At 40.7% G+C, this 26,339-nt stretch overlaps 1 protein-coding gene across 4 annotated transcripts in view; it reads right to left on the bottom strand.

Moving 5' to 3' along the window:
• Positions 1–20,021: 20,021 nt before the first annotated feature.
• The window catches only part of MYLK4 (myosin light chain kinase family member 4), a 109,096-nt gene continuing 102,778 nt past the window's right edge, over positions 20,022–26,339 (bottom strand). For all 4 annotated transcript variants that reach the window (XM_077886211.1, XM_077886207.1, XM_077886208.1 and 1 more), the window contains one exon: positions 20,022–24,062. The gene's annotated coding sequence lies outside the window, so the exon portion shown is untranslated. The remainder of the gene's footprint in view (positions 24,063–26,339) is intronic.

Below are 26,339 nucleotides of genomic sequence, written 5' to 3'. Positions count from 1 at the left end.
GCGATACCGAGTGGAGGCTTGTGTACTCCCCTTCACCCAAATCCTTCCTTCCTCCATCCTCATTAAAAATACTCTCAAGGTAGGGATTTAATTAATTTGATCCAAAGAGTAAATGATAAAAAAAAAAAAAAAAAAAAAAACAAACAAACAAAGAGTAAATGATCACAGAGAACCAAAGTGATGCCCTTGGCTGGAGCACTCCAATAGATCCCTCCTCCCCTGGACCCTAACACACAGGCGGGGATGCACCTCCACACATCCACACAAACATGCAAATACATACACCCGCCCCACACAACCACACGCACAACCATGCACGCACACATGCCCACACACACCTGCCCACATGTGAGGCCTAATCACTATTTTGTGAATCTCCATCTTTCTTCAAATCTTAGAAAATTAGGGAGTTCTTTTGCCTTTTAAAAACTTCTCTCCTTCAGTTTTTTACTAACTCCCCAGGCCCTTTTCCTACCCTTCTCCTAAAAATAAATTTGTAAGTCCTTTGGATTTTAGAGAATTTCACTTTTAAAAAGAGCAAAAGAGATAAGATCATAGAAGTAACAAGCAAGGGAGATAACAGAATAAAAAATCAGAAAATTCTAGAACCATGGTTCCAAGAGCACTCGTAATTATTGCCTTTTCTAGGAGATCTGGAACATTCTCCTAACTCTGGCTTCTATCTGTTTTCCCCCAGTGGCTGGCTGGGGAAGCCCAAGAGCTTCAGGTCTTGGTTTGTATTCCTGGGAGTAAAACACACACCCCACCCTGTTAACATCCTCCTCCAACACTCCTTGCTCAGTCCCGAAGGACTCTTCTTTCACTAGACCGCCTTTTTAGCATCTCTGCCAGCTGGCATATATTAGGTATCTACTCCCATCAGGCTCTATGTCCTAAATTTAGTGACCACCCCTACCAGGGTAGAAAGTATTTGCGGCATCCAGGAACAGGGGAGGGAAAATTGAGTGACATGGGGTCTTTACTACGTGTTCCCCAGAACATGGGAAGATAAATGCAAGGGTTCCCTCCTGTAAACCCCAAATGGGCCAAGTTAGTAGAGGGGCCTACTTCACAGCAAAGTAACTTTCAGCACTTACTAATTAAGCATGTGACATTGCCATTTATTAAATCTAGTAGAAATGGTTAGAGGTGCAACAGCTAAAAGAACAAAGTACTTGGCAAATGTTGAGTTGCTGTCAGCTATTAATGTCAAAAACATATGACAATTTATTAATGTCAAAATGTGCCGCCAGCCTGTTGAAACTTCTGATTACTAATGTATCTGTGAGGCCCTTTGATAACAGTTGTCCCAAGTGCTCGAGAGCCTGGGGCCTGGAGAATGCACTGTTCTAAGAAGCCTCGCTCCCAACCCTGCCAGAAGGAACTTAGATCAGTCATGCAGCCACTAGAGACCTCAGATCTTCATATATAAATGAGTGGTAATAACACCTGCCTAGGTTCGGTTCATCCCCTAGGACTATCTGAGCATGGTGTTTAGCAGCGATAATACCTGGACGATAGCACATACAAAGGTGTTCAACACTATTATTCATCAGGGAGATTCAAATGGAAACCACTCCGAGGTGCATTACCCTCCTGCTGGAACAGCGGAGGTAAACCAGGTTGGCCACACCACGTGTTAGTGAGGAGGGGAGCAGCTAGAACTCTTATGTACCACGGCTGGGGATGCAAAATGGTACAACTAGTCTGGAATCCCGTGTGGCAGAGTGGCACTTACTTATGACCCCGCAATCCCATGCCTGAGTATTTACCCCAGGAGATGAATCACATGGCCACACAAAGACTCAATGCCAACATGCATGGCAGCATTATTCAGATAACAAAGACCTGGAAACAACTTGAATGCCCTTCAGTGGCTAAGTGAATAAAGGAAGTCCGGAATACCCATAGGATTAAGCAATACTGAGCAATAGAAGGGAACAAAATATGAGCACTGGGGAGCTCGAAACATTCCGCTAAGTGAAGGAAGTTGACTTCCTTCACAAAAACTTCCATGCTGCTTGATTCCGTGTATCCAAAAGTGCACAAAAGGCAAAACTGTAGTGACATAAAGGTATCAGTGGTTGACAGGGATTAGGATCAGGAGAGGGGATTAAGTGTAAGGAGACACAAGGACATTTTTAGGGTAATGGAAATGTTCCGTATCTTTATTGTGGTTATGAAATTACTATATGAAATTACCAAAGTTCATCACACTATACAGTGTGTACGATGTATACAGCGTGTACACTTAAAATGCTTGAATTTTGGGGATCCCTGGGTGGCTCAGCGGTTTAGCGCCTGCCTTTGGCCCAGGGCGCGATCCTGGAGTCCTGGGATCGAGTCCTGCGTCGGGCTCCCTGCAGGAAGCCGCTTCTCCCTCTGCCTGTGTCTCTGCCAATCTCTCTCTCTCTCTCTCTCATGAATAAATAAATAAAATATTTTTTTAAATGCCTGAATTTTATTGTATGTAAATAATGCCTTATTAAAGCTAAAAAAAAAATGTAGTTCCCCACGCAACATCCATTTTAATACTATCCTTACAGCACTATCCTTAAGGCAGGCAAGTGTGTGCTGGTTCCCGCCATGGCCAGCATCACCCACTTATGGGGCTGTTTGCCAAGTTTGAGGATCATCCTCCATTCAACTCCACCACCGCTGCAAATTCTAAGGGGACAACTGTTTCTTTTGTTGGCCCACAGGGCAATTCCAATGTGAGAACTTTCTGTTTCCAGTAGGAGAACCAAACAAGTGCAGGAGTAAAGTGTGCTGCCCTTTGGGACTGAGCTCAGGGAACAGAGGCTGATGGCAGAGGGGCTTCCAGATGCCCCTCGCTCTTCTCAGGAAGCCCTGACCTCTACGTGGGATGGTGGAGCAGCACAGAGGGAGATGGTGCAGGCTGTGCCAAAGGGGCAGGTCCTGTGTAAGAAAGAATCCTGGAGGGTCTCAAATCCCATGCAGGGACATGTAGTAGGGAAAAGCATTCATGGGAAGCAGCATTCGGGCTGCCAATGTGTGAAAACCAAACACAGGCCATCAATTTATTCAAATAACCAAGTCAATTGTTTATTTAAATAAATTGACCTTTCTTTCCACTTTATCGAGTAGCAGAAAATTAGAGGTTATGACCTAACCAATTGGTCACTCTGTTCCCATGTAGACTCAACCTTAAGGACTTTGGGATGGTGTCTGAGTTATTTTGAAAGCAGAGCCTGAGACATGAGTTTGGAGGCACGTAGTTTGTAGAGAGAGCAATCTCTGGAGAGAGGAAGAGCAGAAATGAAGAAAAGCCTGTCAGGATTGGTTATTGGGCTGGCTGCCGCAGCGGGCAACTGGGCTCAGGTCCCCTGGGGATTCTGAGGGACTGAAGAACGGGCCTCAGCATCCTCTCTCCCAAGGACAGGAAGTTGGGGACTTCTCATTGACTTCCAATTCCCAGAGGTTAAGGGTCCCCAAGGGGGTCTTGCTCCAGGTCTGTACCTAGACAAAGCAGCTTTCTGTGGTTTAGGGACAGTCCTGCCGCTGAAAAGGAGCTGGCCCGCTGGAGCACACATTTGCACTGACTTGGAACTACCCACTGCAGCTGCACCAAGCTTAGGTGAGTTGAGGGGTATATGTCAGACGGTAAAAGGCGGAGGCAGACTGTTCACTTGTGAGATGCTTTGTGCTCCACTTCAGTGCTGCTCAGAAGTGGGAAAGTGAATTTGGAGAGGTTCCCAAGCTGCCATTGGCCTTCTGATCCTGTGACCCAATAAATGGTGTGGGTATCCCTGACTGGAAGAACTGGAGAGGGGAGATGGTTAGCATGCACCACTCATCCTAAGACTTAGACTCAGCCATCGCACAAACAAACAAGTGGGCAAGGTTTAATGGTTTCACTTTGATGGCACCTAGTTCCTCCAAGGCAAGCTGGGAGCTCACTTCCTGCCTGGTGCCTTGCACTTGCAATGAAGGCTCCAGATCTGAATGGAAGACACGATGCATTGGGGACAATCTGATACCCTAGCCTGATTCCTGGGTTAGGTAGACAGAACAGCACATGTGTAAAAGAGCTCTACGGGAGACCAGATAACTGCCAAATGACCTGGGGGGATTATCTGTGTTTTTTTAACTTTCCTTTGGAGACAAGGGATGATCAGCGGGTTTCTGCCATTTTTGAAATATCAGCTGAATGTGCCCAACCTCCTCTGTGGAGGTCACTTCACCCTGAAGCTTTGAGGAAATGTCTCTAATTCTCCAAAAAGCTCACATCCTGGAACAAAACCTTTGTCCTCCCAAAAGAGGAGAACCAATCCCCAAGCAGTTCACAGATGGGAAATCAGAAGGCAAGAGAAGGGATTTCAGATAAGCTCTTAATAACAAAACCTTTTATTAGCAATGGTGTTTCCCTGTATCACAAATTTCCAGGACCTGGCTAAACACTTCGGGTAACTGAGAGGCCAGCCTACCCCCAGAGTGTATTTGACACTCAATAAAAAAACTGCACTAATTTAAACAGTTCCAGAATGGCTGAAAAATATGAACAAAGTTTTAGACTAAAGAGTAAAAATGTAATGGAGCATTTTCATTTTGAATGGCCAGATTGACTTTAAAAGAGAGATGATACATAAAAGCATATAAGAAGTCAAGCTCAAAGACATGTTTATAATGAATAATTATCAGCTTTCTTCTTAGGCTAGGGATATCAGGTTATCCCAAATGTCTTCCATTTAGATTTATGTCCTTTCATGGCAGGTGCTGCAAAGCATCATGAAGGAAGCTCTGTGTGTGTGTGTGTGTGTGTGTGTGCGTGTGTGCGTAAATATAAGTGAATTCATAGAGAATAGGAAATACCAGTGAACATAGGCCTAAAGAGAGTTTCTTTATTATACCGAAAGTGCCACATATGTACTGACTGCCTTTAAGACCATGGCTACCATTGTTGCAATCACGTGTGTCAAAGGAGCATCTCCTAATAACCCCTAAAGAGGAGATGAATTTGTCCACAAGGGAGAGAATTTCAAACTTTTTCAAATGGGCTCTTTTGCATTGTTTCTCCCCTAATCCAATCACTTAGTGTCATCCTTACCAGACTAATAACCATGTAGTCAGGACTTGCCTGTGAACGGCATTGGAGGCAATGTGATTGACTGTTTCATGGAGGTAAACCCCCACTTGGCCACTAAATGACCTTCAACAAGTTACCTAGCTGTAGAAGACTTCATTTCCTTATATAGAAAATTGGTATTATAGAAGGACATAACATCTCACACAGACTACTATGGAGACTAAATTAGACAATGAGGGGCACCTGGGGGGTTCAGTCAGTTAAGTGGCTGCCTTCAGCTCAGATCATGATCCCAGGGTCCTGGGATCAAGCCCCAAGTCTGTCTCCCTGCTCAGTGGAGAGCCTGCTTCTTCCTCTCCTTCTGCCCCTCCCCTCTGTTCATGCTTCTCTCTCTCTCTCTCTCTCTCTCTCTATCTCTATCTCTATCTCTATCTCTATCTCTATCTCAAATAAATAAATACAATCTTTAAAAAAATAAATTAGGTAATAAGGGTAAATCTCTTAGCACAGTGCCAGGCATAAAATATCCACTCAATTAATGATGATTAATTATGAACATGATATGCCAAATAACTTTTCATGCAAATAAGCACCAGTACTTGAATATCTCCTTGATTTGTCTCTGTCTTGGGGCCAGTCTGCTTCTTGGGGCAGCACACTGGAACCTTATTTTAAGGTGGTACGTGAGAGTATAAAATTTAGTAACACTAGTATTCTATGGGTTATATCTGAGGGAGTATAGCCATAAGGGAGTTAGTGAAGTTTTGCCTACAAGAATATCCCATAGAATGGATCCCATATACAGTGTTATTAGGAGACTAGTGAATATTTTATTTTATGACATAATCTGAGAAGCTTCCAATTTGTATCACAAACTTCTTTGGGTTTATGGCAAAAACAGTATTTAGGGAAATTATTAGCACTAAGTCCTATATGGGAAAAGAGGGAATATTTCAAATCAATGACTTAAGCTTCCTTCTCAAGAAATTGAGGGGACAGGAAAACAAACTGAATCCAAAATAAAGAAAAAAAAATAATGAAGATAATAAGAGAAAATGATGAAATAGAAAACAGAAAATTAATAGAGAAAATCAATGAAATAAAAGCTGATTCTTTGAAAAGAGCAAAAAAATTGATAAGCCTCAAGTCAGATTGATCAGGAAAAAAGAAACAAGACACAAATCAGAAATGAGAGAGGTAGAATCATCACAGATTCTAACAATATTAAAAGAACAATAGGGAATATTATGAACAGCTGTATATCAATAAACTTAGGTGAAATAGACAAATTCTTTGAAAGACATTAAGTTCCAACATTAGGTCAAGAAGAGATAAAAACTGTGCATAGTCCTATATCTGTTACAAGAATTGAATTTAATTCTAAGTTAAAAATCTCACAAAGAAAACTCCAAAAAACTCCAAATGGCTTCACTTGTTAATTCTACCAAATATTTAAGGAATATTCCACACATTCTTCCAAAAAATTGAAATGAGGAAATACTACCCAGTTTACTCTATGAGGCCAGAATTTCTTTGAAACCAAAAGACATTAAAACAAAACTAAAGAATAATATCTCTCATAAACACAGATGCAAAAATTCTAAACAAAATTTTAACAAATTAATTCCAATAATATATGCAAAAATAATAAATTATGACAAAGTTGAGTTTATTCTAGAAATCCACCCTTGGTTTAACATTTGAAAATGAATCATTGTGACTCACCTAGTAATAATCTAAAAAATGAAAAGCCATATGATCATATAAATACATGAGAAGAAAGTATTTGACAAATTCCAATATCCATTCCTGATGAAAACTCTCATAAAACTAGTAATAGAAGGAAAATTTCTTAACCTGATAAAGGGTATCTATGAAGAACTTACAGCTAACATTATACTTAACATTGAAAAGTTGAATTTTTTTTCCCCTAAGACCAGGAAAAATACAAGGTTGTCTGCTCTCACCACTTCTTTTTTTTAAGATTTTATTCATTTATTCATGAGAGATGCAGAGAGAGAGGCAGAGACATAGGCAGAGGGAGAAACAAGTTCCCTGGAGAGGCTGATGTGGGACTCAATCCCAGGACCCCCCTGAGCTAAAGGCAGATGCTCAACCACAGAGCCACCCTGGTGCCTCTCACCACTTCTATTCAATATTGTACTAGAGGGTCTAGCCAGTACAATAAGATATGGGAAAAAAATAAAAGAAATCCGGATTGGAAAAGAAGTAAAATTGTCTTTATTCGCAGACAACCTGATTGTTTATGCAGAAAATCCAACGGAAAACACAAAAATCCATTAGAAATATTGAATCAGTAAGATTGGGATATAAGATTAATATGCAAAATCAATTTTATTTTTACAGCAACAATAAACAATCTGAAAGTGAAATTTTAAATGCATTTAACCTCAAGAAACACTTAGTGACTAAATCTGACAGAAAGAGTAAAACTTGAACACTGAAAACTACAAAACACTGATAAGACAAATTGAAGATCTAATTAAATGCATAAATATTCTGTGTTCATGTTTTAGAAGCCTCAGTATTTTTAAGATGTCACTTCTCTCTGGGATGCCTGAGTGGCTTAGTGGTTGAGCATCTGCCTTCGGCCCAGGGCATCCCAGGGTCCAGGACAGAGTCCCGCATCGGGCTCCCTGCAGAAACCTGCTTCTCCTTCTGCCTATGTCTCCGCCTCTCTTTCTGTGTCTCTCGGGCATAAATAAATAAAATCTTTTTTTAAAAGTGTCAGTTCTCTCCAAGTTAATTTATAGGTTCAGTGAAATTTCAATTAAACCCCAAGTGGATATTCTTTGTAGAAGTTAACAAACTCATTCAAAAATTCTTGTGGAAATGTAAAGAATCTAGAATAGCCAAAATAATTTGAAAAAGGAAAAAGAGGATAAAAAATACCTAATTTCTGGACTTATGATAAAACTCCAGTAATCGGGATCCCTGGATGGCGCAGCGGTTTGGCGCCTGCCTTTGGCCCAGGGCGCGATCCTGGAGACCCGGGATCGAGTTCCACGTCGGGCTCCGGTGCGTGGAGCGGGCTTCTCCCTCTGCCTGTGTCTCTGCCTCTCTCTCTGTGTGTGTGTGTGTGTGTGACTATCATAAATAAATTAAAAAATTAAAAAAAACTTTAAAACTCCAGTAATCAAAATAATGTGGTTTTGACCTCAAGTTAGACAAATAGATCAATGAGACAAATGGAGAGTCCAAACTACATATATCAACTGCCTTAAAAGCATAAAGTCAGTTCAAAGCAAAAGGATTTTTTCCAACAAATAGTGCTAGAACAATTGGACATCCACAGGCAAACAAACAAACTTTTTTCCACGCTTGTACCATATGCAAAAATTAACCCCAAAAGCATTATGAACCTAATGACAAGTTTAAAAAATAATAAAATGTCCAGGATATAAAAAATGAAATTCTTTATTACTTTGGGTTAGACAAAGATAGTTTAGCTATGAAATCAGAAACATGGGGATCCCTGGGTGGCGCAGCGGTTTGGCGCCTGCCTTTGGCCCAGGGCGCGATCCTGGAGACCCGGGATCGAATCCCACGTCAGGCTCCCGGTGCATGGAGCCTGCTTCTCCCTCTGCCTATGTCTCTGCCTCTCTCTCTCTCTGTCTCTCTGTGACTATCATAAATAAATAAAAATTAAAAAAAAAAAAAAAAGAAATCAGAAACATGATCTATGAAAGAACAAATTGATGAATTCAATTACAAAATGAAAACTTCTGCCATTTGAAAGACACTGTCAAGAGAATAGAAAATCAAGTCATAGACTAGAAAACAATATTTGCAATTGTGAGTATCTGGTAAAGGATCTGCATTCAAAATATATCAAGAACTCACAAATAAAAAGGGGCAAAAAAATCTGATCAGATACTTCACCAAAAGATGTACGATGGAACTTAATTACACAAATAGATACTCAAATTAAATGCCCATTAGGAAATTCAAATCAAGGCACAGCGAGATACCACTATACATCAATTAGAATGGCTAAAACTGAAAGTGTTAGCCATACCAAGCTTTAGCAATGATGTAGAGGACCTGGGGAGAATGTCATACAGCACAACTAATGTGAAAAACAGTTTGGCAGTCTCTTAGTAAGTTAAACAGTCATCTATCATACTACCAGTCTTCTCCCAGATACACACACACACACACACACACACACACACAGCCAGAAAAAGAAAGAAAGCGATGTCTATTCAAAGACTTGTACAGTACATGAATGCTCACAGCAGCTTGGTTTGTAATAGGAAAACTTTGGATACTCAAGTGATCAACAGATGAGTATGTAAACTGGATTAGTACTCAACAATAAAAATAAGTGAACTATTCATATAACATGGATGAATCTCAAACTAATTATATTGCATGAGAAGATCCAGACAAAATAACATATACTATGTTTATACGGAATTCTAAAAAATGCAAATGAATTAGCATTAGATCTGTTAGAAAACAGATTTATGTTTATATTAGAACATGAGAGTGCGATAATAAGGGGAAGGAAAGCAGTCTTACAAAGAAGCATGTGGAAATCTTGAGAAGTGATGGCTATGTTAATTATCTTGATTGTGGTGATAGTTTCACAGATATATACATTTATCAACGTGTACACTTTAAGTTTATGCAGCTTATTCTATGTCAATTATATGTCAATGAAGCTACTAAAATTATGAATATATTAACTATTTTCTATATAAATTGCTATATGCACCTTGTCAATGAAGAATATGCATAGATTTTTGCAACTGTCTTCTTTTTATTCAGTTTATACTTATTAAAGTCTATTTTACATCTCTTGAGTCTACTAAAAAGTCAGGGCCTGTATTTTTAATATCTTGTTTTTCTATTTCATTTTGTTAGTAATTTTTCATCATACTTCACAAAAAAATCAGTTTGAAATGGATTGAAAATTAAAATAAACAATCCAAAACACCTGGCAGTTTTTGATCTGTAGATTGAGGAACACTATTCAAGCATAATTCCTCTCTATTAATCAGGATTGGATCACAGGGTCATGCCTTGCCTGTAAGAGAGTCTGAGAAAGAAAGAGGAGCAACCAGATTTATCACATCTGAAGATAGCACATCAAAATGGGTGTGTTCCAGAACAGTGGAGTAAGGACCTCTGAATATCCACTGCTTCATTAAAAAACAAGACAAAACAATTTTAAAAATGGCAAAAAAAAAAAAGTCCAAATCAACTTTTTAGAACTCTAGAAACTAATCAAAGGCTTGCAACAATCTGAGGAGTATTTATTCAAGAGTAGCTGAATATTATAAGTACAATTAGTTTTGCAGCATTTTAATTTGCCCTGTTCTCATTCCCTCCTTCTCAGCTCTGTAATAGTCTTGAAAAACAGCAGCTTAGCAGTCATGAAGGGTATATGCTACATTTGAAATTTCTCAAAAAGTTTCATCCTAAGAGCTTTGTCAGCGTTAGAACTGTCTGGCAGTTTCCTCAGAAATCCCCATTTTCAGGACTTGTTATGTGACCTGACTTGGATCTTGTTCAGTGGGAGAATCTTTAACCCCAGGGCAATTGTCAAAATGACCAATGACAACTGTTTAACATCTTAGCTGTCTCAGTTGGCATTATCAGTTGGGGAAAACTAAAGACTGACCAAAAACTTTAAAAAAAAGTATCTGGAGAATGAGATATTCATAGGGGGTTTGGAAAAACTCTGACATATTTCAGGGGATTTAGAAAGCCATGCACTTGTACAGGGCTACGTACATGCCCAGGAAAGAACTGAAAACACCCTAATCTATCACTTCTGACTGACCTTGAGTTCCTGCATAAGCAGAAGGTGAAGGCTAAGGCAGAGTTCTAAACTGCTGTTGCATTGAAGAAGTGCCCCAATACTTACAGACAGTTCCTCAGCAAAAAGTGTAATACTTTAAAAAAAAGTGTAATACTTATGTTTAAAAAGTTATAAAAATCACTCTCTAATTATGAATTCGTTACTAAATTTACACTGAGTAGAGACTTCAGTGGCCACTTCATGGCAGGGAATACAGACTTTACAAAACTAGTCAAAGAATGTGATTAAATAAGATCATCATCATCAACAACAACAGAAAAGCAACAATGGCAAACCATAGGGAAAAAAGAATTTGACCTCTAGAGTAACTACATTATTTAAAAAGCCCAATTTTTAACAACAACAACAACAAAATATGAGACACTGAAAGAAAAAGAGAACTATGGCAAGTAGAAACGAACAAAAGTAATCAGCAGAAATCATCCATGAAAAAGCCAAATTTGGGGACTTATTAAAAATACTTTTAAATAGCTATTACAAATTTATGCAAAGAACTAAAGGAAAACATGTTTAAAGAGTTAAAGGAAGCTATGAAAACAATATCTCACCAAACAGAGAATATCAATAAGAGATATAGATAGGGGGCGTCTGGATGGCTCAGTAGGTTAAGCATTCATTCTTGATTTTAGCTCAGGCCATTATCTCAGGGTTGTGAGACTGAGCTCCACACTCAGCACAGATTAAGATTCTCTCCCTTTGCCCCTCTCCCCCACTTGCACACTCCCTTTTAATCTCTCTAAACAAAATACAAGATATTGATAAAGATGGAAATTATTTTTTTAAATTAGCAATTCTATGGTTAAAAAGTTACAACTAAAGTGAACATTTTACTGGAAGGACTCAATAGCAGATTTAATTTTTAGAAGAAAGAACTAGCAAATGTGAAAATAGATTAATTTAATTATCCAATCTGATACAGGGGAAAAAAAGAATGAAAAAAAATTTCTTCATTCTGAGCAGAGCCTCAGAAATCTGTGAGATACCATCAAGAATGCCATCATATACTCAGTGGAAGACCCAGAAGGAGGGGGAAGACAAAAAAAAAAAAGTGGGGAGGAGGAGAGAGATATATTTGAAAGAATAATGACCAAATGCTTCCCAATTTTGATGCAAAACATCAAGATGCTCAACAGATTCCAGGTAGAATAAATTAAAAGGGGGTCCACATCTAGCAACATCATAGTTAAACAGCCAAAAGACAACCTTGACAACAGCAAGATAAAGCAACTTATCATGTACAAGTCATCCTCAATAAGGTTAACAGTTGATTTCTTGTCAGAAACCATAGAGGGCAGGAAGCAGTGGAATGGTGTATTCAAGTGCTGAAGGAAAGAGACTATCAGTGAAGAATTCACTATATAGTAACCTATACTTCAAAAATAAAGTAGAAGCAATTCTAAGATAAACAAAATTTGAGAGAATGCATTGATAGTCAACCTTCCTTACAAGAAATAAAGGCAATCCATTTGTATATCAATAAAGTAAATAGCTCAATAAAATAGCTTAAATAATAATAATATGAATCATTCAGACTAAAATGAAAAGACAACAGATAGTAACTTAAATTCGTATGAAGAGAGAAAGAGCACCAGTAGAGGTACACAGGTGAATATAGCATCTTTTCTCTGATCTAAAAGATACTGCATAGAGCAATAATTCTAAAACTATGTTGATGGGATGATAATATATGAAGATATAATTAAATGATGATAAGACCACAAAGGAGGAGATAAGAATAGAGCTCTTTTATAGCAAAGTTTTGTATACTGTTTAAATCAAGTTGGTATTAATGCAATAGATTGTTTTAACTTAATGCACTAATTGTAATCCCCAGGAAAATCTCTAAGAAAATAATTCAGAAAATATAGTGGAAAAAAAACAAGAGATTTAAAAAGATACACTAGAAAATACTGTTTAACACAAAATAGAAGAACGATAGAATAGAGGGGCAAAAAGGCATGAAATGTAGAAAACAAATAGCTAAATGACACACATAAATCCTACTTGATCAATTAATTACATTAAATGCAACTGGGTTAAATATTCTAATTAAAAGGTAGATATTGGCAGAATTGATTTTTTTTTATTTTTTTTTAAAAAGACACAGTCTAACTGCATGTTAGTGACAAGTGTTGGACTCAAAGTTAGTTTGCATGGAAAAAGATACACCATGTAAACCATAACCAAAAGATAACTGCAGTGGTTATACTAATATCAGGTAATACAGACTTTAAGACAAAAATTGTACTAGCAACAAAGAAGGACACTGTTTGATAAAAGAGACAATTCATCAGGAAGTCAAAAATTATAGACATATGTGCCTAACAACGGAGCCGCAAAAGACATGAAGCATAGACTTACAAAATTGAAAGAAGAACTAAATATAGATAATTCACTGTAACAGTTGGAAAGCTCAATATCCCATTTTAAATAATGAATAGAACAACTAGGCAGGAGATCAACTTAGAAAGAGAAGAATTGAGAATGTGTGAACCACTACACCTAACAAACGTGTGTCGAACACCTGTTACTGAACTGGGCCCTTGGGCTCTCTAAACAATGGGAACTGACAAGACGCCAAACAGGAGTTCCAGGCAAGGCTTCACTGGGGCTTATGCTCCAGCATGAGGGAGAGAACACAGAGGAAAAGTCCTTCAGGCTGGCCCACGAGGAGAGGTGGGGGAGAGCTTTAAAGAGGCCCAGGTGAGAAAAGGGTGACGTGTAAGCATGTAGAGGTGGATATTTCTTGGCTCCTGTGCACTTAAAGGTCATGCTTCTTCATGTATCGCATGTCTAATTGGCATGCTAATCTCCACCCTTGGGTGTGATTTTTAGGAATATAATAAGGGGACAGGCTGGTGAAAAGTCAGTGCTGAGGTCCACCTTGGCGCAGACTGGTTTGGTCCTGTCTTCTCCAGTCTTCATGGTCAAATCACTCCTTCCAGTAAGTCCCTCCTGCTTCAGCATTCCTGCAAGATATACTATTTAAGAGGCATTTAGCTTTTCTTTTTACAGAGACAGCCAAAGAATGCTAGATTTTGCAGTTAGAATTGAGGGGACCCAGTCCAGTCTCTGTTCTGCCTCACACTCAACCACAATAGAATAGACTTTCTTTTCAAGTGCACACAGAACCTTCTCCAGTATAGACCATAGATAGATTCAATCACAAAACAAGGTCTTAAAATTTGTAAGAAATTAAATTATACAAATTATGTTCTCTGATCACAATGGTATTAAGATAGAAATCAGTAATGGAAGGAAATTTGGGAAACTCACAAATACGTGAAAATTAAGAAACACACTCATAAATAACCAGTAAGTCAAGAAAAAAAATCACAAATAAAATTAGAAAATACTTTTAGATGATTGAAATCAAGACACAACATATCAAAACTTAGGAGATGCAGGGAAAGCAGTTGCTTATACCCAATTGATATACCTGTTAACATTTATGTTAGAGATGAGTGTGATCACCATCATGGAGTTGAGAGTTATACCTATTTAATTGTACCAAACATATCTCAAAACCATTTTAGAACTTTTAAGGAATAATTTTTAGGGTATCCACTATGGTTTTTAAAAAAAAAAAAAACTTCAATGATAGCAATTCATTTTTTAAATTACTTATTTATTCGAGAGCAAGAGAGTGAGAGCAAGAGAGCATGAGCAGAGGGAGGGAGCCTCTGAGCAGAGAGCCCAATGTGCGGCTCGATCCCAGGACCCTGGGAGCATGACCTGAGCTGGAGGCAGACACTTAACCAACTGAACCACCCAGGAGCCCAGCAATTATTTAAATTTAAAGGTTTTACAAAATATTTGAAAACAGAAGTCATTTGGAGCCACATCAGTGAATAAAGTGAGTGGGGGGGTCAACAATCCCACTATTGGTCTAAAGAAAGATACTGATCTGATGGAAGCATTTTCCAAACAGGACAATGAGCAATTCCTGAAAAGGAATTCCAAACACACATGAAGTAAAAGAAAAAAAAAGATTGGAAGAAATGCATAGCTATAGAAGATGACTGTTTTGAGTACAACAGTCTCTTAAATGTACGGTTTAGCACGTTTCTAAAGCAAGTATCCTCAGCGCCTCATTACTTTATGTAGCCCACCATCTCCAGGTGGTTATCATTGTATCTGCCCATTTTGTTCTTTTTCGAAGAGGAACTGGAAATGGTGAATAGGCAAATATCGGCCTAGGAGTTTGGTCTTCTAAGTTACGTTTATATTGACTATGTGAGTTTCTGTTTGATCTTAATTTGATTTTTGCATTGTTTTGACAATTGAGCATCTGCTCATAAGTCTGAGGATATGTGTATATGTGTATATATGCTCCTACAAAACACGATAGACTATTTTTAAAGTCGGAAAGTCCATGTGCTGTGTAGACCCGTCTAACCCTAGTATTTATTTCCCTGGCTGTCTCTGTAGGATACCAATACCACATAATAATTACCGATAACTAATAAAAATGTCTATGAAGTTATATGCTGTATAAACTACCATACAAAGGCTAAACAGTAAATACTGTTTACAGCTTACAATGAGAAAATAGAAACTTCATTTTGCCAATATGAACAAGATCTCCTCTTATCTTATACTTTAAAGGCTATTATTTTGAAAATTACAAGTCCCAGTAGGTTGCCACATTAGAAAGAATTATTATCTGATTTGTTCCTCTTTACGCAACTAGTAATGTCTTAATATTGTAAAGGACCTTAACCAAATATTTGATGTTTTAGGAAACATCTGATTGTTAACCAAATTTGTAAGCTGGAGCAAAAAGACTGCTGAGAGGGACATAAGGAAAATGAAAGCTATTATAGAAAAAACTGACCAGAACCATGGGCTCTGACTAAAGGCAACTTAGAAGGTAGGCTTGGCAGAGGAGCAAAACCATGTTTTACTTTAGAAAGATGTGAGGCACTTTGTGCAACAAAAGCCGCCAACTTTGAATGATAAGAGATACAACAAATAAGAAGCTTTTTGGTGAAAGAATTTTTTTTAAGTATTTTAAAGTATTTATGAAAAGCAGACCATTCATTGTCTTTTGAAACCTTGGGAAATCTTCATAATTTCTAAAATGTGAAGTCCAATTTTATTAAACATATGGGTAAGTTCGAAATTATTCAGAATATTAAAATTAATTAGAAAATAATTAAAATGCAGAAAAACCTCAGGTATGTGTCCAAGTTCTGGGCAACATTAACATGGTATAAAAATCACTCAGGAAATTTACAGTGAACAGGTGTGTGAAGTAATTGAGGGGGAAAAAGTTCAGACATTAATTAGCAAGAATTATGAATATCCTTGTTGAATTGTTTTCTCCCAAGTTGGCATATTTTTAAGCATATGTACGGAGGAAATATTTTTTAAATTATGAATACACGTGGAAAATAAACTCTTACTTATTCATAATATTCTATATTTTTGCCATGAATCACTTGATGACACATGGAAGGAAAACAAAAAGGGGTCTAAGCCAAAAGAAAAATATTATAAATATTTTTAAGAGTTTATTCAAGAAGTCTTGCTAATATTGTTGAAATGTTCTCCTCCCAAATCCAGCAAAATAAGGATTCATGAACCCAAAGGGTATCTCTGTTGAAACTTGGTGAGAAAAGAATAACTATACCAAAAATAAGACTCAAGTCCTACACTCAAGGAGCTTTCAGGAGGAGGGAAGCCAGACCAGAAAAGCAGAGGTTGGAAAATAATGTGACAATCCCCACGGGAAACATAGAGGATGTGAGAAGGACTTTGCCCTGGAAGGGGAAGGATGGTGGGACTGGGGGTGTTTATCAGGTCGTCAACGTTAGAGGCAGACATTTCGGACAGAGAGAAGAGGGTGTATGAAGCTGCAGAATTATAAGCAAGCCTATTGTGTGGGCGCCCTCAGATGCTATGGGGCAGGAATAACAAACACCTGAGAGGAAACAGGCTGTGGGGAAAAGCCGGGAAGACTCTGGGGAGATTGTTAATTTGAAAGCTTGAAGAGCCCAGAAGGTGTTTCATGAAATCCTAATGACCTTTGAGGCAGTTTTGAGCGATGGTTTGAAGAGGAGAGTGAAGAAAATGTTATCTGAAACTGGAGGGAAATGATCTTTGTTATATAGTGGCAGAAATTTCACTACACGGTCACTTGATAGAGTGAGGGAAGTAGAAAACACTGAGTGACCTGTGTGACCTGGCCAAGATTTCAAGATACTGTTGAAAGCACTTCTTGGTTTCTTCTTGCTGCTTGAATGTGAGAAAAAAAAAGAGGTAAACTAAAGGAAGGACTCCTGAACAAAGACGGAGTGAGCATTGCAGCCTCTCCAGACAACGAATGTTAATACAACTAAGAAATGGCTGGGGCGCCTGGCTGGCTCAGAGGACCGTGGGACTCGTGATCTCAGGTTTGTGAGTTCAAGCCCCATGTTGGGTGGAGAGATCACCTAAAGAAATAAAATCTTAAAAGAGAAAAGAGAAGAGATGACTACCAGGTAAAGATCAAACCCAGGACACTCTGAAGAAAACACGGTCCAATCAGGAAGCCAAGAGTTTCAAATTCTTTGGGAAGACCTCCGAAATATCCAAGAGAGTACATCAGAGAATCATTCGGTCAAATAATAGGGCTTCTCAGAAGCTGGAGGGCATTGTCCCTCAGTAGGCTTGGCTGAAGTCCAAGGTAGAGAAGAGTGTATCTCAAAGAGATCTCTGGGGTGGTCTTTTCTAATAGAGTCAATCCCAATAAAATTCACAGGCAACCTGTAAAGTCTTTAAAAGATTTATGTCGCCAGGTGCACCACCAGCTTGAACTAAAATGGGCAAAGAGAGCGCCAAGAGGAAAGGGGCCTTTGAATTCTCAGACTTCCCTGGGTAGGAGCAAGGCTGAGGAAGCACCTAGCAGTTGGCTCACGGGGGGAGGAGGCTCCTGCCTTCACTTCTATCCACCTCTTGGAAGCTTGTAACTGCTCCCAAGAAGACCCCAATAGTTGTGGTGACTTAGGTCTGTCCCAGCACAAAGAATGCGGCCGACAGGACAGTGAGCGTTCTCTGTGCACATTCCCATGACGCTGTGCACGCCGTGTTAGTGTGATGGTGCCTCCAGAAAATAGGTCCTAGGGTGCTGGCCTCTTGAGAGAAACCGGGAGGCAGCCCTGTGCCAGGGTAGGTTGGAGCAGCAGGAGGGAGGTGCCCTCATGTGGTGTCCTGCCAGGAGAAGCTACTCTCCCTGATGCGTTGGCTCCTCGACTCCTGTAAGGATACTTGGGAAATCTCTAAAAATAACTGGGTGATATTTGAGGGGGCTCAGAGGCCCTCAGCTCTGTAGTTGTCGCCCTGAGCTAGCTAAATACACATTAGTACCTTTTCTAAGACCCTATTTGTACCCACAGCCACGTCTGGGGAACATAAACTACAAGCTCTTGGAGAAGCCCCATATGAGGAGCAGTAGAAATACGTTACTGAAGGACGAGCATCTTCCTGATGGGTGTGGGTCATGAGGTGGGGTTGGTGTCCCCTTTCAGAGCAAGGAGTGGTCACAGCAAGTGATGAAGTGGGTTTTGGTGCCCTCCCTCTGTCGCCCCATTCACTTTACTTCAGGACAGAGCAAGGAGAAGGGTGGGAAGATGATTGGTTCCTGTGTCTTGAGTCCCAGGCCCTGAAACTCTGGCATTGAAGATTTATTTCTGTAAAAGGGTGGAGCTGTCCACTGGGACCTATATTGTGCCAACAGTGGAGGGTAAAGGAAAACTGTTTCTCATAACATTTCTGATACCGAATGTGTGGATTTTCCCCTCAAATTAAACGATTCTGGCATGAACCGCTTGGAGTTCGCACAGACCTCACAGGTTAACAGCTCAGTCCTACAAGACCACCCCTACTTCAGACACCAGTCACAAGTAGTGGGGCCCAAGGTCACCCACGCTTCTGACGCAACTGCAAATCGAGCCTTCCCATGACTCCTTCCTAAGGCTCAATAATTTGCTACCAAGGCTCATGGAATCCAGGGAAAAACTTTGCTCACTATTACTACTTCATTATAAAAGGCATCATAAAGGATACAAATGAACAGCCAGATGAGAAAGTACATAGGGCAAGGTCTAGAAGCATCCTAAGCACAGGAACTTCTCTCTCTGTGGAGTTTGGGGTAAGCCACTCTCCTGGCACATGGATGTATTCTTGTTCACCAGCCCAGAAATTCTTCAAATCTCTTTGTGTTGGGTTTTTATAGAGGTTCCATTACGTAGGCATGATAGATATAATCACTGGCCATGGGTGATTAACTCAATCCCCGGCTCCTTTCCCCTCCCTAGAGGTGGAGGGGTGAGGCTGAAAGTTCCAAGCCTCTAATCACGTGGTTGGTTCTTCTGGCAACCAGCCCTGTCCTCCAAGGGTCACCTCAGTGGCGTAAACTCAGGTATGGTTGGAAGGGGCTGATCTCGAACAACGAAAGACACCCCCCTCACCCCTGTCGCTCAGGAAATTCCAAGGGTTTTAGGAGATCTGTGCCAGGAACCAGGGATGAGACCAAATATATAGTTCTTCAAATATCACAATATCACAGGTGACCCATGAGGTTTCCTCACTTTAGAGTAAAAGTCAGAATGCCTCACCTAGAGATCCAAGTGGGAAACAACTGGAGTTCCCAAGAAAGGGACAGGATTGCTTTGTATGTAGGGGCCATCATATTCTGAAATAGTTCAGTAGCAGATTTTCTGAAGCCGACACCTTACAGACACCTCTCTGAATAATATTCATTAAGACACAGTAAAGGGATTGAATTGCTAATTGTCTTGATGATTTACTAAGCACTGTTCTGGCACTAAATATTTTAAATACTTTACATATATCTCAGTAATATTTTCCATTAATAGGGAAAGAAATCCTAAATCTGTGGGGCTACGTTGCAACCACCATTGTCTTCAAGTGAGAGTGTTGCTTTTCCACCCTGAGGCCACACAGTCCGTGACTGCTTCTGGAGTCCCAAACAAGTAGTGTGGCATCATGCTTTTAAGGTATTGGATTCTAAATGTCACAGGACTTTAACACATCAGAGCTTATCATAAAGGACAGAGTTTGTAAGTTTGTATTTACCAAGTCCACTTCTTTGAATAATTTAACTCATTAACCAAAGGATAAATAAGGTCCGTGTTTATTCTTCAGTATAATACACATATGTGACTGTTATACATCTTCATAAGGCAAAGAAATACAGCTGAATGAGACTATGTTCAGAAATAAAAAATATACATGACATATGCAATCACCATATTATGAATCCATTTTTATTTCTTATCTACACTCCTAAACCTCATCAAAAGGACTCACTGACATCTATCAGCTGGGACAACTACAAAACACATACAATTCAAGGTAGGAACACTCAGGTATTAGATGTTTTTTGCTCTTTTGAATAAGTGGTTGTTGAGTTATAAGCCTTCATGGAAGGTGAAACTACCCACATAAAGATCACTTATGGAAAGCACACCTGACTAAATGGAGCTCCGAGACGTATGTAGAACTTCTACGGGGAGAAACTGTTGACCTCATGCTAGGCAAGGAGGGCGCCTTCATCCAGGACGCAAGCACCTAATAGTCTAATAGTCCAGCTTCAAGCTTCCTTTAGGACAGCAAGCAATTTGCCTTTTGGAAATATCATTTTTATCCCAAAAAGGCTTTAGGGGAGCACTGTGATGGATAAGAAGATGGACTTTAATTCTAACAGAAGAAAAAGAGAAAGAAGCAAAAAAATAAAAAATAAAAATAAAAAAGATAAAGCAAAAGCAAAATAGGCAGCATCATGGCTGTTGAGAAGTGAGCCGCAGTGAAGGCACAGCCTGCACCCACGCTGAAATGGCCAGGGAACAGACACCTGCCTCACCCTCTTGGCACACTCGCACAGATGGACTTCCCAAATGAGGTTCCTTCAGCTGGCCTGTCATCCAAACTGAACAAACACATGTATCATGTATGCATCCTGACACATTTGCCTCATGTCTAGAGTAGGGGTAGTGGGAGCAGAAGGAAGAAGAAAGGAATGAAATCAAGAATAAGACCCTCATTTCCCTAATATCAAATACGTATTTTGATTTTTAAAACACGAAAAAGTTTTGCTATGCTAATATCCTTAGAAACGGTGAAAATGTAGTAATTCACTCATCTTCCAAAACACATTCATGTCAAAGTAGGCCACAACAAAGCAGCATGCCTATTTACATTTTCGAGGAAAGAAAGCAAAATATACCAAGGCAGACTAAAAACAAACATGAGAATTACCCAGTTTCAACCTAGAAATCTTTCCCCAAGGTTAATTCAGGTGAGAATCCTTTGCAGACGTTTCCATGTCACCGACGGGGGCATGAGCTCTCTTCTCCCTGATTGCTAAATAGCAACAGGTTCTGGGGAAGTGTCGGTATCTTACAAATTACAAATGGGGGCATGGTTTTTCTTGACTCCCTCGTGGGGTTTATCTCTCTGCAGGCAGTGGGACGTGCCACATCAGTGCTGAATTCCACCTTTTTCTAAAGAAAGGGCTACTCCTAATGCAAGCGACTTGAAGCCATAAGGCCCATTAGGAGGGTGGAGGAGCAATGCAGGCTATCCAGTCCTGATGACTTCCTGGAAAAGTTGATCACAATAGGCCTCGTCTAGCCAGACTCGGCTTCTCTGGTCCATGCTTGCATCTGGCTGGATTCCTCCGCTGTGCAAAGCCCTCTTTCCCATCAGAGTGGCAATCGACCAAGTTAGCAGTCCTCGCTGGAGCAGCCCCACATGGGTGTGGAGGGAGGGAACAGGATGAGCAGGAGACCGAAATGCTCCCATTTCGCTGTAACTCTAGACTGTAATAATCAACTCTGCAATGCAAACTATCCTCAGCTCTCACATAAAAGGCGCCCTGCTGGCATGGGGATGCCTCCCCATCCAAATGTGGAAATTTAACTCCAAATTCAAAGGAGACCCGTTTTGAAAGTAGAGTCTCCTTTCTAAACCTGTTTTAAAAAGAAATCACACCCACTGACTGCAGGGTGATTAGTGGATTAATCTGACAAAGCTATCATTCCTTCATCGGCCTAAGCTGCCTCTCCCATGTGTGTTGGGGTCTGGTAAACGTTTCTCTGCCAACGTGAGTCAGAATGGGAGCTGATGCAAAAGACCTCCTGCTCTATCTGGTAGAGATTCCGCACCGCAGGATAGAAAACGCCCTTCCATGAGGGGTTTCAAATCAGACCCTTGCGTCTTATTTAGCATTTGAGTGAATGCCAGCTCTCTGCGGTCTGAGTATTAATGCATGCACTGGCTTGTATTTTTCCAGACTCGATGAATACCATCAGCTAAAGATAGCACAGTAATAGAACACTTCAGTCACAGGGCTTTGTTGTGTGTGTGTGTGTGTTTTTTTATATGTGTGTTTTTTTTAAGGAAACCAAATTAAACATTTTAAGCATAGTCACATAACAGGAACAGGAGAAAACCAACCTTGGATAAATGCATAGGCCAAAGGAAAAAAGAAATGCATCATAATGTAAGAGCAAAGCTAGAAAGGGGTCAGTTTTATAGCTAGCATGACCGCTAAATTGGCATGTGGTCTGAACTAAATTACACATTTTCTTCTGTCTCTACTTCCCCTTTACCTTGCACATGAGAATAAGAACATTGCACATACAGTTCTTCACGGGCATGCCAGAAGGATCCACTAGGCGGGTCTGAGCAATAATGGAGAAAAGCCATGCCAATTCAAACTGCCCTCCCTAATACGGCCATGAAGGCGTTCTCCTTACCTGTCACTGCTACTGTGACTGCCCCAGCCTCGAGTCATTTACAGCCAAAAATAAAGACATTCTTACAGTTAATCTTAACACAGGAGTTATTTGGAAATGGGAAATAGGAGGAAAGCTAAAGAAGCTGAATGGTGAGTGTGGTGCTCGAGGTGTGACAGGAGTTTAGTGTGGCTTTCCACGGCCCCTTCTTCATAAAGAAAGGACACACACGTTTCACTCTTGAGACGCCCTGTGCCTTTCTGTGCTACATACGGTAGGACTCATCTCCATTATTAGAAATCTGTAATGAAATGGCGCATGAGCTCAGGAACAAGAAGAAGCTTCCAACTGGAAGTCATCCTCATATCCAAGGGGTAAGCAGGAGTGTCCTCCTCACCTCCCGGTTTCTGAAGGTTCCTCTCTTCACAACCACTGAGCCATGCAAGACTCTGCAGAGGTGAGATGGTTGGTCTTCAAAAATGTTGGAGTTGACCCAGAAACCTGAACGCTATTTCCAAAATCATTTCAACACCGGAGGCGAAGGGCCGCCCTGCCTTAGGACGCTCATGACCCATCGCTCGTTGACATCGCGGCTCGGGCCAAGCCCTCGAGACTGTTACCATCGTCCCAAAGGTCATAATTCTAGGACTAACTGTCAGCAGACACCTCTTGCTCCACTTGTGAAAACTAGTGCACTTCTTGCACGTGAATGTTCAATCAGAAGAGAGCGGGGCTGCCTTGTGAAGTGTACGTCACTCATTTGAAAGTAGACTCGCTGCTCGGAAGAAACGGATGAACTGGGAGAAAAGTTCAGAATAAGTGGAAGGTAGGATGCCTGATGCCTCTTGCCTTGGGATTCAAAAACAGCTTGAGTTCCAGAAAGCAAATTATTTATCAATTGGATTCACCTGATTTCAGACCCAATCAAAATAATGAAGTCCAAGAAACCAAGTGTTCAAGGGTGCAAAAGACAGAATTTTCTTCTGGCAATATGGTCACCTCTTTGAAAGGCATAGTTTAAGGACCGAAAGCAGTTTTCTGCCTCTAAATGTATCCTCCTCCAGGTTTAAATGCCTCAAAGACATCTTCAGTCCGATTGCTCTAGTAGCTGAGGATGAGCAAGAATAATGCTTCCCTCATCCCAGTGACTAAAATCAAAAGCATTGGAAACTCAAGATGTCAGGGAAACATCTTCCCAAATGTGGACTATCACGGGGTGTAGGGATGTGAGCAAAGGGTTCCGGGGCTTGTCTGCATCCCCGGGACACGACACTAGGCATCGGCCTTAAGCAGGCGCTCGGAGTTCAAGTGCAGCGGCTCCCCCACCCCCATCACCACCCGTCATCATTGGGGTCAAGGCATCAGAACTGCTGATTTTTCCAAAAATCTTCCCAAAGCAGCAGCAACCGCAGCAGTTTTCCTGCAAAGCAAACAAAATATGACTCTTGTTAATTCAGCAGGGCTTTTAAAATTGTAATTAGTTGGTTGTGCCCCTTAGGAAAACCACACATGATTTTTTATAATGCATGTGTGCATGTGAGAGAGGGAGGGAAAAAAAAAAAAAAAAGAGAAACCCCTTGCAGGATTCCACTGCTTACCAAAGTTGGGTTTTGTGTGTGTGTGTTTTTTTAAGTTTATGCAAGATATTTTTGCGCTATTTGCAACATCGAAGGACAAGGCCGCTTTGTTTCATGGGAAGCACGGCCAGCTCCGAGCGCTCCCCACCGCGCCGTCCATCCTGTCCGCCTGACCCCGCATCAAAGTGACATGGACACCGAAGATCTTGCATGGGAATGTTTTTATTTGCTTTAGGACCACGTGTGGCATGGGCCTGCATGCGGCTTGCTGCCCTACGTCACTCCCATGGATCTGAGGAGGAAGCCTAAATTCATATTTCACAGGTTGGCAAAAGATGCAACAGAAGCACAAAACGAAATGCCACCAGGTCGGTTTTTAGAGTGTTTCCTCAACGCATCAAAAAACCTCTAACAAATTGTAGGAGATTTATATGCCTCAATTTACATTGTGGATCCTGCCTTATTCATAGGGCCTGGAAGTCATTTTTTTTTCCGCAGGAATAATCTTCAACCACCAGATTTTAAAAATCAATATTATCACAAAGTTGGTTTTACTCATAACAGAGCTTGCCAAAAACCCCATCTTATCCTGGCAGGAAATACTATAAAAAATGATTTAAAAGAAATTCTTCCCAAATGAGGCTACTCTCAGAGTTAATATCTTAAACTTACATTTTAATTTGGAAAAAAAAAAAAAGTGAAAAAGTAAACTAGGAAAGACCCACATCCCATGGGCCTAAAACAACTCTTCCCCGGCCTGCAGGGCAACCAAGGTGAATTTCTGTGGCTAACTGGAGCTGGAGGGACCCAGGAGAGGAAGGCAGCCAGCCCAAGTGACCATCAGGAGACAGGCCCGACCATGCTCACAGAAAGGTCTCATCAAGCAATTGCAACAAAAATGGTGTCTAACCGCACCAGTGTGACCAGCTCCCGTATCTTTGCCCTCTGCATAACTGTCACTGCTTGGGCTGCCACCGTCCTCCATTGCGTTGGGCTCAAGGCTCCAACATGACATGGAAGGACTCCACCACCGCCTCCCACTGTCATTCCCTCCTCACTCTTTTCCTGCCAGACCCCAGCCACAGGCCTGCCTTGCAATGTGACCTCCTGTCACCCAATGAATTCATTCCTACTGGGCCTCCAAAGTGACTCCAGTGCTCATGGTGGGAATGTAGTTTGTGGCGAACCCTCGAGGTTTGTGGTCACTGTGGATGAAACTGGGAGGGAGAGCTGCCCGGGGACTCTGGTGCCCACCACTCACAGTGAAGGCCAGGCTGCACCTCAGCCAGCCTGACGACCCAGGCCAGGGAGCATGGAGAGTCCTTTCCTTCTCCACATTGTCACAAGACCTAAAGCTTTCTTCCTCAACTTTCTCCAAAGCTTCAGTGTCCTTGCTATCACTGATACATGAGAATGGTCTTGGTAAGTAGGAAACCCAAGGCTTTCTGTTTCATAGATTTTTAGAGAAGTGACCTGTACACCAAAGGCTGAATACTTGCCTAACTCTGGTCTGTGACTTTTGCTATGATTTGTTGATATATTTCTGGTTGATCTTATTCTACAAGAGATTCAAGGCAAGATTCTTACAAGAATATACAGGCAAACAGACAAACAAAAACCTTGGGACCAGAATAAATACCAATCAGAATAAAAGAGTAAGACCAGTGAGCAGCAAGAACAATAGACTCATACGTCTTACACATCTGTTAAAATTGAGTTGCAACAATGGCTGTGGACTTACTTCCCCAAATTAGAGAACTGACCTGCTGGAGGTTAAATGAGCCCCCAATTGGGACATAGATGTTGGGATTTCTAAAAGTCCTCTGTAATAAATACACTGCCTTAGGCTTCTCCTTTAGGGCATAAATTAAGCCAGCTTATTGATACAATCAAAGGTATTCATATGTAGAACTATTGTCTTAAGAATTCTGACAAAATTCTAAGCAGGGTAGAGGCTTTGTATGAAGTGGTGGCTCCTCCAGGTCCAAGAGTGGGCCAATACCAGGAGGCAGCTCAGGGAAGAAAAATAAGCTTGGGCTTTAAAAATCAGAGATACCTGATATTAGCGGCATAGCTTTGAGGGAGTTATTTAGTCTGTGAGTCCCTGAGATTGGTTTCCC

This window comes from Canis aureus, chromosome 37 (assembly GCF_053574225.1).
Source record: "Canis aureus isolate CA01 chromosome 37, VMU_Caureus_v.1.0, whole genome shotgun sequence".
Taxonomy (NCBI): Eukaryota; Metazoa; Chordata; class Mammalia; order Carnivora; family Canidae; genus Canis; species Canis aureus.
This window is presented reverse-complemented; position numbering and strand designations above follow the sequence as displayed.